The sequence below is a fragment of the Tenrec ecaudatus genome, chromosome 3 (genome assembly GCF_050624435.1).
Source record: "Tenrec ecaudatus isolate mTenEca1 chromosome 3, mTenEca1.hap1, whole genome shotgun sequence".
Lineage (NCBI taxonomy): Eukaryota > Metazoa > Chordata > Mammalia > Afrosoricida > Tenrecidae > Tenrec > Tenrec ecaudatus.
The window spans coordinates 27,551,403-27,568,435 of NC_134532.1; positions in this window are offsets into that span (position 1 = coordinate 27,551,403).

The following is a 17,033-nucleotide window of genomic DNA, read 5'->3' on the forward strand; positions in this document are numbered from 1 at the left end:
CTAATTCAGCTCGTGTATATGGCGAGGTCAAAGAGGCCAAGTACCACATCCGATCCAGCCTAATGAAGATTACAATGGTCTCTGCATGAGGGTAAGGCTGCTCCGGACTCTGCCTTTGACCAGAGCGGATCTGCCAGCAGTTCTGTCTGACTGGATACTCTGCAGGTGAGCTTTGGCCTCCCTCTGCCCTCCATAGCCTTCTACACATTGTGTGCTCTTAATTTTAGCTCAGATACTTTTCTCGTCACCATGCTCAGTTTTTGTAATTGATGTCTTTGCATCACACAAACTGCTGTGCTTCTTCCGTGTGGGCTTAGTTGACTCCTTGCTTAGATGGCTGCTGGTTAATGTACAAGCTTTTAAGACCCCAAGCAGTATTCCAATTGATAGCCAGACACCATCTCCTTTCTTTGCCACCCTTTGCTGTATGACCCTGTGTTCAGCGATCATTTCATGTAGGTGAGTACTGAGCCGGCCCATGAGGTAAGAACTCATTGTTCTCCAGTTGGAGCTAGGATTCAGTGTGAGCCCAGATTTTTGTTTTCTTTCTTCAATTTGCTGGAACATGCGAATTATATCATAAGTCATATTATTCCATAGTCCACGCATGTCAAACCTAATTATATAATTGCTTCCGTTTCAATCTCCAAATATACTTTTCCCTCCTGATCACTTTTGCAATCTTCATGGCAGGTTTGTCTATGCTATATTTCTATTGTATCTTCAGTTTTTAAAGATGACTCAGATTTCATTCATGTTGCTTTTGTAGCAAACACAACCAACACCCAATCCCAAATAAGTAAGTCACCCATTTCTAAAGCCCAGCATGAGGATTTGGCTTGATACTGAATCCGTATGAATGTGTGAGATTCGTTTGGTCATGTTTACATGCCACTGATTGTGTTCACTTTGCCCTTTAGTTTCTGCAACAAAACATCGGCATTTAAAGGTAATAACTTTCATATAAAACTTCTGCACTTTTACCTTTTGTTGGTGACTACGTTTGTATAAAAGGTTCCTTACCTATTAATCATCTTGTTTTAATTTCCATTCAGGATACCAAAGATGCTTCTCCTGATCAAGAGTTAGCACCCAAGGAAGTACACGCATCCAATTCAGGTACATTTCACTATACACGTTGTAATAAGGACATTGAGCTACTCGACATGTTCACAGGTCTTTTTTTTAATTATTTCACTTTTAGCAAATGTTTGAGATTTGCAATTAGTCATACATAGGGCATTGTTGCTATTCATGCATGGAAAAGGTATCTAGAAGCATAAGGGGATGCTTTTACCACAGTAACCTTGAACTCCTATTTTTCCCATTTTTATGCTTTAACTCCCTAAAATTCTCAGTTTGAAAGTCTATATTACTTAGAACTTCTCAGCGGTTAATCATGGAATGCTGAGATTTCTTCCTAATGCTCTAAAATGGTCACTGGATTGTTGTTCTTCACCAGAAGCAATGTCTTACTTCCTCGTGCGTGTTTTAAATTTATTTCCCTTTAGTATTTTCCTAGTGATGATCTAAAGTCAACTAATTTTCTCATTAGCTGACCATGTGTGGTGTATGGGTACATGTGGCATGAATCATTCTTAAGTGACAATTGGGAAGACACAATCTTTGAAATAATCAATTCTGAAAACCATCGGGATGAGGATCCCTTTATGCTATTCTCTATTATTTAGTGTGGCTGGGAGCTTTTGTCGGTCAGTTATACCTATTGCTATATCAGAAATGAAAGCTGAAAACAGTTAAATACAAGCATTTCTACTGAGAAGTTTGATAGCTAGTTGAAGACGATGTTGTTAGACATCTGATTGTGTCTGAAACCTCCATGCTGCAGTGACAGAGAATGTCAGTGAAAATGACTAGTGACATGTTGTCTTGTTAGGAGGATAGTATGGCTCCCTAGGGCTCCCTGATAGAGAACTTGGGAATCCAGAATTTCTCAGCGCATACTTAGAATCATTATTTTTCACCTTATAATTGCCAGGTGGCACAACCATTTTTGTTCATTAACTGAGAGACTGGTGGTTCACAGGCACAGCATGACCCTAAAGGGCCTGGGGATACACTTGCCTAATCCACTTGCCTTGGAAAATACTGGAGCACACTTCTGCTTTCACATGTGTCCCCGGGGTTTCCATAATTTTCAAACAGTTTGAACTCAACTCATTTGTGGTTTCTTTGTTTGTTTGTTTGTTTTATTTCACCCCAGATTGTATGGGTGTAAATGAATACGTTGCACTGGGAAACATGCATTCAAATTACTTCTACAGTCCTTTATTTCTACACTTATTTTTACATCATTTAAATTTGGTTTTTCAAAAAAGAGTAAAATATTTTTCTTTCTATAATAATTGCTTGTTTCAAGTATATTGCTACTTTTGTTCTCTAATGTCAACTTGTACATCCGTTACATAAAATGGAAAAACTGATTCCTAAAGGTTATGGTCTTGCTTATATATTCATGAATATAAACTAAAGTTTAAAATATGAATGTTGCAAATGGTATATTTAAGAAAAGTCTTCTCATTCTATTGAAAATTGCCTTTCAATAAAAAGAATCCCATTGATTAATGGCTTAAAAAACGAAATCAAGTCATGTTTCTAGATTATACATGATATATTGTCATGCATATTTGAGCTTTAAATTTGGGGGCATGAATTTTATTATTAAGAAGAAAGAATGTCAATTCATGTAGACTTAATAAACTAGCTTTCCTGGAATGCAAAATAAATAATGGAAAGTTGTGAGTGAACCCATGTAAGTAAAACTGAAAAAAAAAATAGGCTAAAAGAAAGGAAACTGGTAACAACTTTTCATCTAAATCAGGAGCACCTGTGTGGTTGAGAGTTGCTGAGTCTAGTCTGATGTACTGCAAACACAGGGCCTCAGCAGATCAGCCATACCATTTGCCACAGGCAGGATGCCAGAAAGGAAGACTGTTCTTCAGGAAGAGGAAGACATGGGACCGTTTCACTGAAGCAAGAATTTGTGTATTTATCTAAGCAGGTCAAAGTTATGTTACATTTACCTTCTAATAAGTGAATGTTTTGTCTTCAGATTGGGATTCTTCCAGTGGGAGACAAACAATTCCCAAGAAGTCAAACGTTGATCATGAGCCTCCATTTAAACCACCAGCACCGACCACACATCACTCAAGATCTACCAGATGTGGAAGAACGACCACAGCACAAAGAGAAAAGGACAAAACTGGAGCCGAGTTTGTAACTCGTGATGTTCCCGCCGATGACCGGGGGAAAGCAGAGCCGTCAGAATACAAAAGGAGCAGAAAAGGTAAACGAGCACAGAGAATCCAATCATAGAGTCTTTCTCTTGACTTCAGTGCACTTTGGACATTCCCAAACCGTTTTGTGCAAAACTTGATTTGAGTTTACTCTCTTTATGCAACCTACAATCCAACCACGCTTTTATGTAGTATTTACTTGGTTCATCTAACTAAAGCAGCAAATAAATAGCTAGGAGTATTTGAAGGAAGAGTTCTCCTTGCAAGCTAGTAGAAAGTGTGTACATCCTTAAGGTAGACGGTAAGGAGTGGGTTGATTGTGAAATTTTTAGACCAGAGAAACACATTAGATTACAGGTGTAAAGATAATATAGGTATCAATTTAGAAGTGTAAATGAGACTGTTTCCATATGTAACTAAATCAGAAGCATCTGAAAAGAAATGTTCAATGATTTGTTGTCACTTTACATAATTCAAAATGCTTTTTCCCATTTTATTGAGAATCGTTGAAACTTTGCTATAAAATTCCTGTCTCCAGTGTGACTATGTATTTTCTAACCTGGTAATACTCATTTCATTGCATTTCATGACTAATGGAGAGGTGGTTGCACCATGGTTGAAAGAGCTTGGTTGCTATTTTGCAGGACAGACACTGGAAACAATGGTGTCTCCACAGAGGAAACATGGTCCTTTGCAACCATGACAAGTACAGTCTTGGAAGCCCTTCCCTCATCTACCTGTATGGTCGTTATGAGTTGCAATCTACTCAGTAACATACCCCAGTAACAAGAGTGAATAAATAATTTCATGTATTATGACTTTTAAGGAGTGCTCTGACAGTCTAGTGAAACAGGGATAATCCATTTTATTTCTACTGTTCTGCACAGATTGTTGATTGATTGCATCCAATTTGTCTTACTTTATGTAGATTCAAGGGCCTTGATTTAACTGGTCTTACAAATTGGCCTAAAGCGCCGTGGTGGCAGTTGGGATACCTTGAGGCTGCCAACTGTAAGTTTGGCAGTTCAGAATCCATGACTGCACCAAGGGGGAAAGAGCAGGCTAACTGTGCCCTGAAAGATTTACCCCCTTCGGCGTCCTCTTATAGCGAGTCACCATTGCCTGGACAGCAGTGGTTTTATGTGGGGATGATTAGGTCTGTGCTTGCTCATTGTTTGATATGATTTAAAACCAATAGCTATGTCATCTTTCCTTAACTGTAGAATGAGCTTGCTGTTTATATTTATACACATATTTGACATCCATTTTCTCAGGGTCATGATTTGCTCCTCAGATTAACGATGACTTTTGTCTCCATCAACCAGCATATGCCCATTGTGGATTATGGACAGTCTTACTCTCAGTTGCAGTGATTGAAAATATAATCTCACTTTTGAAATCTTCTTTGTTTGTTTTATTTTCAATGAGAAGGTAAAAGAATGATCACCTGTAATCATAATAGAACTTGTCCTGTTTTGTAATGAATATTTCAATTGACAAACAATTGCCATAATATACAAATCAATACTTGTCATTCAGTCATATCAAGTAGAATTGTACTATATCTATCTTAGAGCCTCCTCCCACCCATCTCCCATGAGTAAATCGCCTTTAAAATGAGACGTGCAGTCAGCATCAGTTCTAATGTTCCCTTTGTCACTCCACTTCCCTTTGTACTTCTGAAGTCCCCTTTCCAACCCTAATGCCCATGCTCTACCCATGCAATCCCTGTAACGCCTTGTATCTGTTATTATCATTATACCCCCACTCCTCCTGTGGTTCATATTTGGTAAAACCCAACAGAAGACAATAAAAGCAAATCGCACTAAGGCAGTAACAAAAAGATCATTATAGTTTAATACCAAAAAGACAAATAATGGTGTGAGGAAGAAGACTCCTGTCAACATTCACGAAGCCAGGTTAGAAATTTCACTCATGGAACATCTCAGAGATGCTCGCACCAGGAACAAATCATGTATATGGTGAGATCAAAGAGGCCTAGTGTCACGTCCGATCCAGCCTAATGAAGATTACAATGGTCTCTGCATGAGAGTAAGGCTGCTCCGGACTCTGCCTTTGACCAGAGCGGATCTACCAGCAGTTCTGTCTGACTGGGTACTCTGCAGGTGAGTTTTGGCCTCCCACTGCCCTCCAGAGCCTTCTACAAATTGTGGGCTCTTAATTTTAGCTCAGATCCTTTTCTCGTCAGCATACTCAATTTTTGTAATTGAAGTCTTTGGATCACCCAAGCTGCTGTGCTCCCTCCGTGAGGACTGAGTTGACTCCTCACTTAGGTGGATGCTTGTTTGAATGCAGGCACTATTCCCACTGACAGCCAGACACCATCTCCTTTCTTCTCCACACTTTGCTGTTTCACCCTTTTGTTCAGGGATCATTTTAGGAAGGTGAGGATTGAGCCGGGTTACGATGGCCGAACGAATTCTTCTTAAATTGGGCAGAATTCAGTGGGAGCCCCTATCTTATGCTGGGATTTGTGTTTTCTTTGTGTTTTTTTCCTGCGATTTATGGGATTGATGTTTTGTTTCTTTTTAATTTGCTGGAACTTGGGAATTACATCATACGTCATATGATTCCATAGTTCAGTCATGTCAAACCTAATTATATAATTGCTTCCGTTTAACTCTTCAAACAAACTTTTCCTTCCTAGCCTTCTTGATCGATTTCAAAATCTTCATGGCATGACTGCTTAATCTGTGTTCCTATAGTTTCATCGGTTTTTAAATATGGATTCAGATTCCATTCACATTGTGTTTGTAACAAACGCACCCAACATCCATTCTCAAACATGCAAGTCACATATTTCTAAAGCCCAGCATGAGGACTCAGATTGATACGAATGCCACGTGAATGTGTGAGATTAGGATTTGTCATATTTACATGCCATTGATTATGTCCATTTTGTGCTTTAGATTCTGAAATGAAACACCTGCATTTCAAGGTAATAACTTTTGATAAAAATTCCATAATTTTACCTTTAGTAAGTAACTAAAGCTTGTCTAAAAGGTGTCTTACCTATTAATTCTCTCATTTTAATTTCTATTCAGGATACCAGAGATGCTACTCCTGATCAAGCGTTAGCACCCAAGGAAGTACATGCATCCAAGTCAGGTACGTGCCACAAGACACTTTGTAATAAGGACATTAAGCTATTCGACATGTTCACAGGTCTTGTTTTTATTTACTTCACTTTTTGTAAATTTAGTTGTGAAGATTGAAATTAGTCGCGCATCTGCCATTGTCATTATTCATGCATGAAAAAAGGATCTAGAAGCATTAGGGAATGCTTTTACCACAATATACTTCAATCATATTTTTCCATTGTTATACTTTCTCCTCTACATATTCTTCGTCTGAGAAGTATACATTTCTTTGAAATTCACCACTGTTAATTACAGAACCCTCCGATTATTTCTTAATGCTCAACTGTGTTCCCTGGATTTTGATCTATGCCAGAAGTAAAGCCTTATCTGTTCAAATGTGTTTCCAAATGTATTTCCTTTTAGTTTTTCCCTAGTGATGATTTTAAGTCAACTAAATTTTCTCTATAGCAGACCCTGTGTAATGCACAGTGCATGGATCGTTAATCCTTCTTTAATGACCATATGGTCAACACAATCTTAAAAAAAATAGATTCTGATACTCTTCATCCTGAGGATCCCTTTACGCTATTCAATATTATTTAGACTGCCTGACACATTTTGTTTAAGTCAGCTACACCTGTTTCTACATCAGAAATGAAGGCTGAAATCATTTTAATGAGAGCATCCCTAGTCAAGAATTTCATAGTCATTTGAGTATGAAGTAATCAAACATCTTGTTGTGTCTGAAACCTCCATAGTGCACTTATTAGAGAATGGCAGTGAAAACACCAAGTGACATTTTGTCTTGTGATTGGAATTGGTTTTTCAAAAAAGAGTAAAAAGGGATTTTTGTTTCTATATTAATTGCTGGTTTCATGCGCATTGCTACTCTTTGGCCTTAGTGTCAACTTTCACTTCCAGTATCTTTAAATGGAAACACTTTTCTCTAAAGTTTATGGTCTCCCTTATGTATTTATGATGATAAACCAAAGCTTTACAGTGAATGTTGAAGGTGGTATATTTATGAGCGGTCTTCTCATTGTATGGAAATGGGTCTTTTAATTAAAAGTAGTAGCACATTGATTAGGCTTTAAAAAAGAACCCAAACGAAATAAAGTCATGTATCTAGAACAGGGGTGCACAATACGTCGATCACGATCTACTAGTCAATCACAACTGTAGTGTGGGTAGATCGCGTGGAATTAAAAAAAAACAGAGGTAAGCCTATCATCAATCCCGTCACTCAATTGATATACAGCAAAGCCAATCAGTTGCCATCTTAGGTGTCAAACACATGCCCAAGCAACTGCATTAAGTGCAGCAAAACTGAGAAGCTAAGTTATCAACAATTTTTAGACTTTGGTTTTTTCCTCTTAAATGTAAAGAAAGGGTATAAAAAGGAGTGGGGGAGCTGGAATAAATAAGAAGACAAAAACTGTATCACTTTCACAAGGAATGGGAGATTTTGACACTACAAGCCAACATTCAGCTGAAGTACAGAAAGAAATTACCCAAACATGAGAAAATGTGTTATCTCCTTGACTGCATTATTCGACTCTACTTCTTTATGTGAGTTAACCTTTTCCACATAAAGATCATTCAGTCCAAGTACCGTTCCATAATGACTGATGATCATTTGGAAGTATGCTTCAGGCTGGCTGTCAAAAGCGAATGCCCGGACTACGTATCCCACGCTCATCCCATTCACTAGAAGTCATCAGAGTAAACTCAGGTAATGACCAAAAATGTACATGGTTCATGGTGTTGTGTTGTGCAAAATGGACTCATGCGTTTATGCAAGGTACATAAACTTACATTGTACATATAAAAGATTCTCCATGGATTTATGAATAAATGTAATAAATATATGTTTTGCATTTTTATACTTGGTAGATCTTTTTGACTTGATCATTTTATAAGGAACTCGCATGCTGAAAAGTGTGAGCACCCCTGATCTAGAACATACACGTTGTATTGCCTTACTTCCTAAAGCATTAAATATTTAGGCATAAATGTTAAGAAGAAAGATTGTGAATTCCTGTAGAATTGACAGATGAAGTTTCATACCATGCATAGGAAATAATAGAAAGGTCTAAATGAACCCAGCTAAATAAAACTGAAAAATTAAAAAAAATACATCTAGACAAAAAGAAAGACAACTGCCACCAAGCTTGTCTAAATCGAGAGCACGAGTGTTGTTTGTTGCGGTTGGGTCTGCTCTGATGAACTGCAAACAGGGCTTCCACTGGGGCAAGCATGCCCCTTAGAACAGGCAGTATGCCATAAAGGCAGAGTGTGTGCCAGAGAGAGGAAGACATGGGACCGATTCACTGAAACAAGAATGTGTGTATTTATCTAAGCAGGTCAAATTTGTGGTATTATTTACCTTCTAATAAGTGAATGTTTTATCTTCAGAGTTTTCAGATTGGGATTCTTCCGGTGGGGGACAAACACTTCCCAAGAAGTTGAACGTTGATGATGGGCCTCCATGTAAACCGCCAGAACCGACCACAAGTCACTCAACATCTGCAAAGTGTGGAAGAATGACCGTAGCACAAAAAGAAAAGGACATAACAGGAGCCGAGTTTGTAAATTGTGATAAACCCATGGATAATCTGGCTAAAGCAGGGCCATCAGAATACAAAAGGAGCAGAAAAGGTAAGCAATCAAAGACAATCCGATCATACAGCCCCTCTCTTGGCTTCAGTGGACTTCTGACTTGCCCTAACCATTTGTGTACAACTTCCTTTGGGTTGGCCTCCTTTCTGCAAACTGCCACCCAACCACACTTTTACATGGTATTTGCTTTCTTCATGCAACCAAAGCAGCAACGACATAGCTAGGAGTCTTTGGAGGGGGGTTCTTTCCTTCCAGCTCATTGAAAGTGTACTCATACTTGAGCATAGATAGTGAACAGTAGGTTGGTGGTTGAATTTTGTGACTAGAAGAGCTCATTAATTTGAAGGTTACAGATGGGCCACTTGAACCCAATGTGTCTGCATATTTTTGTATGTCTGACTTTACAACTGTAAACAGTACATTCCAATGTAACCAAACCAGCACCATCTGAAAAGAAATACCAAATGGTGCGTTCACATTTTGCATAGTTCAGAATGCTGTTCTTAATTTAATGAAAATCAATGAAGCTTTGCTATCTAGTACCCGTTCTTAGGGGTGGCCACATACCTTATTACATTATAATACAGATACTATTATATGCAATGATTAAGGAGATGTGGTTGCACCATGGTTGAAAGTGGTTGGCTGCCAATTAGCACGTCAGTCATTAGAACCCATCATTGTGCCCAGAGAAGAGAGATATGGATATTTGTAACTACAGAAATTCCAGTCTTGGGATCCCACTGTTATCTACCAGTAGGGTCGTTACAAGTTGCAGTTGATGCAATAACATACCTAACACAAACAACAGTGAATAATAGTTTAAAATAGTAGTGAATAGTTTAAAATAGTACCAATTTGAAAGAGTACAATGGCATTCAAGAGTTAAAAAAAAAGGGTAATTAATTTTAATTTTACCACTCTATGAAATTTGTTGATTTATTGCATCAAATACGGTTTTGCATTGTAGAATCAAAGGTCTTAATTGAACCAATGCTATCAGTTGGCCTGAACAGCCTTGGTGGTACTGTTGGGTAAGCTTGAGGCTGGCAACTGTATATTTGTCATTTCAACATCTAAGAACTGCACCAGGTAGAAAGTTCCGGCAAACTGTACCCTGAAAGATGTCCATCCCTGGATATTTCTTGCCATGAGTCAGGATGGATTGGACGGTAGTGAGTTTTGGGTGGGTGTGATTAAGCCTATGTTCATTAATGATTCAGGGTCCTTTAAATCTCATAGCTTTGTCATTGTCTTTTTTTTTTAACTGTAATATCAGCATGTTGTTCCTATTTATAAATATATTTGACATGCCTTTTTCCATAGTCGTGATTTCCATCTCAGAATAAAGACCACCTTGGTCTACAGCAATCAGCATGCCAATCCATACTTATGAGCACTTACATTTTAAGGTGTGGTGATTAAAAATATAATCTCCGTTTAAAAACCTTCGTGGCATATTTGGTAAACTTATATTCCTATTGTTTCTTCAGTTTTTAAAATATGGATTCAGATTTTGTTCGTGCTGCTTTTGTAACAAACACAACCAACATGCAGATCCCAATTATGTCAGCCACATATTTCTAACGCCTAGCATCAGGATTCAGCTTGTTACTAATTCCGCATGAATGTGTGAGATTAGTTTTTGTAACATTTACATGCCACTGATTTTGTCCAGTTTTCTCTTTAGATTCTGCAATAAATCATCAACATTTAAAGGTAATAACTTTTATATAAAACTTCCACATTTTTACCTTTAGTTAGTGACTACATTTGTCTAAAATGTCCGTTACATTTTAATCTTCTTGTTTTAATTTCCATTCAGAATACCGAAGATGCTTATCCTGATCAAGACTTATCACCTCAGGATCAACACACATCTATGTCGGGTACATGTCACGATACACTATAATAAGGACATTAAACTACTTGGCAAGTTCCCGGGATCCTTGACTTTTTTTTCTTTTTATTTTTTGTTTGCAAATTTAGTTGTGAAAATTGAAATTTGGCATGCATATGCCTTATCTGATATGATACTTGAATCATAATAGAATGCTTTCACCACAGTAATTTTGAACTCACATTTTCCCATTGGTATATTTTCAACTCCCCCAAATTCTCCATTTGGAAAGTCTATAGTTTTGGAAATTAGCAGATGTGAATTATGAAATGTTAAGGCTTTTTTCCGAATGCTTTAAAGTGTTCACTGAATATTTTATCTATGGCAGAGGAAAAGCCTTACCAGCTCCTGTGAGTTTTAACTTTATTTCATTTTACTGCTGTCCTAGTGATACTCTTAATCAACCACTTTTTCTCCTTCGCAGACCCTGTGTGGTATATGGTACATGTAGCAGCAATCATTCTTTAGTGGTTGTTTGGTAGACACAATCTTGGAAATAATGGATTCTGAAAGTCTTCAGCTTCAGTGTCCCTTTGTGTGTTTTTAAATATTATTTAAAGTGTCTAAGAGGTTTTGTTGAAGTGCATTTAAGTCCTTGTTATATCAGAAATGAAAGATGAAGCCAAATAAATACAACCATACTTACTCACGAATTTCATAATTTTTTGAGTATGATGTTATCCCTCATCTTGCTGTGTCTAAACAGCAGCATGGTGCACTTAGGAGAGAACAACACTGGAAATGACAAGTGACCTTTTCTATAGTTTTGATAATAGGGTGGTCTCCCTTGGACACCCTGATACTGATCTTGGGAATCCAGAGTTTCTAAGTTCATGCTTTAGAATCATCATTTTACACCTCATAATCCCCTAGTGGCACAACCATTTATGTTCATTAATCAAGAGATTGGTGGTTCACATGCACACTGTGGTCACGAACGGCCTGGGTATGTACTTGCCTAATGTGATAGACTTTAAAAATCCTGGAGCGTACTTGTGCTTTCACATGTGTGGTGTTTCCATGGTGTGCAATCAGTTTTCAGGCAACTGATGTATTGAGTTGCTTTCTTACCCTGATAGTACGCTTGTAAAATTACTATAGTGCACGTGGAAACGTGTTCTCAAATTTTACTTATACATTTCTTGTTTTGATCACTTTTGTCATTTTGAAATTTACATTTGGTTTTTCACAACTTAGTAAAATGTTTTTTTTTTCTTTCAATACTTATTGCTTGTTTCTAGTATGTTCCTACTCTGTGGCCCTAGTTTCACCTTGTACTTCCCCTATATTTAAATGGAAATACATAAGACAAAAGGCTCTGGTATCTCTTGTATATTCATGAAGATAAACCATGTTTTAAAAAAGAATGTTGATGATGGTGTATTTACGACGACTTCTCACTGTAATGAAAATATCTGTTTGATCAAAAACACATTGATTAATGGCCTAAGGAAAACCCAATTAAGTCATGTCTTGAAGAGAGTGTGGATCCCTGTAGAATTTATAAAGTGACTTTCATGGAAGGCAAAATCAATTGTGAGTGAACCCCTGTAATAAAACTGAAAAGCACAAAATATATAGGCTTAAAGAAGGACAACCACTAATACGCTTAAGTAAATCAAGGGTGCCTATGCTGCTAGTTGCTGTGAATTCTACTCTGATTGACTGCAGGCGAGAGTCCTCACCAGGGCAAGCACAGCACATAGCACGTGCTGGGAGTGGGCCAGAGTAGAGCATGGTTTCTCATGGAATGGATGACTTGGTGCTTCACGGAAAAAAGAAGTTATGCATTTATCTAAGGTGGTAATATTAGTGTTAGTATTTATCTTCCAATAAGTGAACATTTTATCTATAGATATTTCAGACTGGGATTATTCCAGTGGGAGACAAACACTTCCCAATAAGTTGAATATTGATGATGGGCCTACATGTAAACCACCAGAACCGACCACAAGCCACTCAACATCTGCAAAGTTTGGAAGGATGACCTTAACACAAAAAGAAAAGAACATAACAGGAGCCGAGTTTGTAATTTGCGATGATCCCGTGGATGGCCTGGCAAAAGCAGGGCCATCAGAATACAAAAGGAGCAGAAAAGGTAAGCAATCAAAGACAATCCGATCATACAGCCCCTCTCTTGGCTTCAGTGGACTTCTGACTTGCCCTAACCATTTGTGTACAACTTCCTTTGGGTTGGCCTCCTTTCTGCAAACTGCCACCCAACCACACTTTTACATGGTATTGCTTTCTTCATGCAACCAAAGCAGCAACGACAAAGCTAGGAGTCTTTGAAGGGAGGTTTTTTCCTTCCGGCTCATTGAAAGTGTACTCATACTTGAGCATAGATAGTAAACAGTAGGTTGATGGTTGAATTTGTGACTAGAAGAGCTCATTAATTTGAACGTTACAGATGGGCCACTTGAATCCAATGTGTCTGCATATTTCTGTATGTCTGACTTTACAACTGTAAACAGTACAATCCAATGTAACCAAACCAACACCATCTGAAAAGAAATACCAAATGGTGCGTTCACATTTTGCATAGTTCAGAATGCTGTTCTTAATTTAATGAAAATCAACGAAGCTTAGCTATCTAGTACCCATTCTTAGGGGTGACCACATACCTTATTACCTTATAATACAGATACTATTACATGCAATGATTAAGGAGATGTGGTTGCACCATGGTTGATAGTGGTTGGCTGCCAATTGGCACGTCATCCATTAGAACCCATCATTGTGTCCAGAGAAGAGAGATATGGATATTTGTAACTACAGAAATTCCAGTCTTGGATTCCCACTGTTTCTACCAGTAGGGTCATTACAAGTTGCAGTTGATTCAATAATACACCTAACACAAATAATAGTGAATAATAGTTCATTGTTACTTTAAAATAGTACTGTATAGTTTAAAATAGTACCAATTTGAAAGAGTACACTGACATTCAAAAGTAGAAAAAAGGGTAATTAATTTTAATTTTACCACTCTATGAAATTTGTTGATTTATTGCATCAAATACGGTTTTGCATTGTAGAATCAAAGGTCTTAATTGAACCAATGCTATCAGTTGGCCTGAACAGCCTTGGTGGTACTGTTGGGTAAGCTTGAGGCTGGCAACTGTATATTTGTCATTTCAACATCTAAGAACTGCGCCATGTGGAAAGTTCCAGCTAACTGTACCCTGAAAGATGTCCATCCCTGGTTATAACTTGCCATGAGTCAGGATGGATGGACGGTAGTGAGTTTTGGGTGGGTGTGATTAAGCCTATGTTCATTAATGATTCACGGTCATTTAAAACCATATATTTGACATGCCTTTTTCCATGGTCATGTTTTCCTTCTCAGAATAAAGACCACCTTGGTCTACAGCAATCAGCATGCCAATCCATACTTATGAGCACTTACATTTTCAGGTTTAGTGATTGAAAATATAATCTCCGTTTAAAAACCTTCATGGCATATTTGGTAAACTTATATTCCTATTGTTTCTTCGGTTTTTAAAATATGGATTCAGATTTTGTTCGTGCTGCTTTTGTAACAAACACAACCAACATGCAGATCCCAATTATGTCAGCCACATATTTCTAACGCCTAGCATCAGGATTCAGCTTGTTACTAATTCCGCATGAATGTGTGAGATTAGTTTTTGTAACATTTACATGCCACTGATTTTGTCCAGTTTTCTCTTTAGATTCTGCAATAAAACATCGACATTTAAAGGTAATAACTTTTATATAAAACTTCCACATTTTTACCTTTAGTTAGTGACTACATTTGTCTAAAATGTTCGTTACATATTTATCTTCTTGTTTTAATTTCCATTCAGAGTACCGAAGATGCTTATCCTGATCAAGACTTATCATCCAAGGATCAACACACATCTATGTCGGGTACATGTCAGGATACACTATAATTAGCACATTAAGCTACTTGGCAAGGTCAACGGATCCTTGATGTGTTTTCTTTTCACCTTTTGTTTGCACATTTAGTTGTGAGAATTGAAATTTGGCATGCATATGCCATTGTTGTTATTTGTGCTTGAATCATAATGGAATGCTTTCACCATAGTAAGTTTGAACTCACATTTTCCCATTGGTATATTTTCAACTCACCCAAATTCTCCATTTGGAAAGTCATAGTTTTGCAAATTCACAGATATTAATTATGGAATGCTAATGTGTTTCTCTTAATGCTTTAAAGTGCTCACTAAAATTTTGATACACGGCAGAGGAAAAGCCTTAACAGTTCCTGTGTGTTTTAACTATATATCATTTTACTATTTTCCTAGTGATGCTCTCAAGTCAACTGAATTTTCTCCTTAGCAGACCCTGTGTGGTGTATGGTACATGTAGTAGCAATCATTCTTTAGCGGTTGTTTGGTAGACACAATCTTGGAAATAATGGATTCTGAAAGTCTGCAGCCTGAGGATTTCTTTGTGCTATTCAATATGTTTAGCGTGTCTCAGAGTTTGTGTTTAAGTGAGTTTTATACCTTGCTATGTCAGAAATCAGAGATGAAAACATTAAATAGAAGCATAATACTCAGGAATGCCGTAGCTTCTTGACTATGATGTTATTAGTTATCTTGTTGTGTCTGAAACCTCCATCGTGCAGTTACTAGAGAATTACAGTGAAAATACATTGGGAGAATTCGTTCTGCTCTAAGCATAGTATGGGTCCCTTTGGCTCCGTGATTACAGGACTTGGGAGACTGCGGAGTTTCTCAGCTCATCCTTTGAGAATCATCATTTTACACTTTAACATCCCTGGGTAGCACAATCATTTTTGCTGACTACCTGAGTGATTGTTGGATCACTTCCACTTAGTGGCCATGAAGGGCCTGGTGGTGCCCTTTCATAATGTTACAACCTTTGAAAATACTGGAGCACAGGTCTGCTTTGATACACGTGTGAGTTCCATGAGATGAAATCAGTGGGAAGGCAACAGATTGTTCTTGAAACCTTAGTGTCCATGTTGCAGAGTGAATATCATGTCTTGGAAACAGCCTTAAAGTTTTATTTCTATATTTTTATTATTTAATTTTTTCACGTACTTTCATGACTTTTATATTTGGTTTTTCAAAAGATTAAAAAAGGTTTGTTTTTTTTCTTACTCTATTACGTGCTTATTTTAGAGCATGTGGTTACTCTTTGACTATAGTGTCAACTTGGACACTTATGTTTAGATTGGTAAAGCCTATTGCTTCTCCTATCAATTCATGATGTTTATCCAAGGTTACAAAATGAATGTACAAGACAGTTATTGACGTGAGGTCCTCTCATTTTAATGAAAATAGCTTTCAAATTTAGCTCAGAATGGCTTAAAGCAGTCAAGTCTTTAGAACATACAAAAGATACTCGTCTGTATATTTAAGCATTACATGTTTAGGCAAAAATTCTCTTATTAAGCAGAATCAATGTGAATCCCGATAGAATTAATAATAAAAGTTTCATAGGAAATAAGATAAATAATAGAAAGTGCTTACTGATCAGAAGTAACTGAAACTTAAAACTAAAAAGTATACAGACAACAAGCAAGACAGTTGCTTATAAAATTGTATAAATGAAGAGCAAGTGTATTGTGGGTTGCTGTTCAGTCGATTGTTTACTTAATGCAAACATAGGGTCTCACCAGAACAAATATACAACATGCCACATGCATAGGGAGATGAAGGACCGCGGTTGGTTACGGAGAGGAAGACATGGGACTGTTTCACTGAAACATGATTTGGGTTTACCTAAGCTGGTTAAATTTTTGTGATTAGTTACTTGATAATAAATGAACATTTCATCTTCACATTTTTCAGATTTGTGTTCTCCCAATGTGAGCCAAAAACTTTCCAAGAAATTGGATATTGATGATCACCATCCATTTATGCCACCATCACAGACCACAGATCAGTTAACATCTACAAAAGGTAGAAGTATGAGCTTAGCAGAAAAGGAAAAGGACTATATCGAAGTTGAGTTTGTAACAGGGGATATTCCTGTCGATCTTCGATGGAAAGCAGAGAGACCGGAAACCAAAAGGGGAAGAAAAGATAAACAAGCAGAGAGAATTCCGTCAGAGTCTCATTCTTGGCTTCAGACTACTTCTGACTTTCCAAAATCATTTTGTGCAAAATTGGCATTGGCTTGACACACTTTATGCAACCT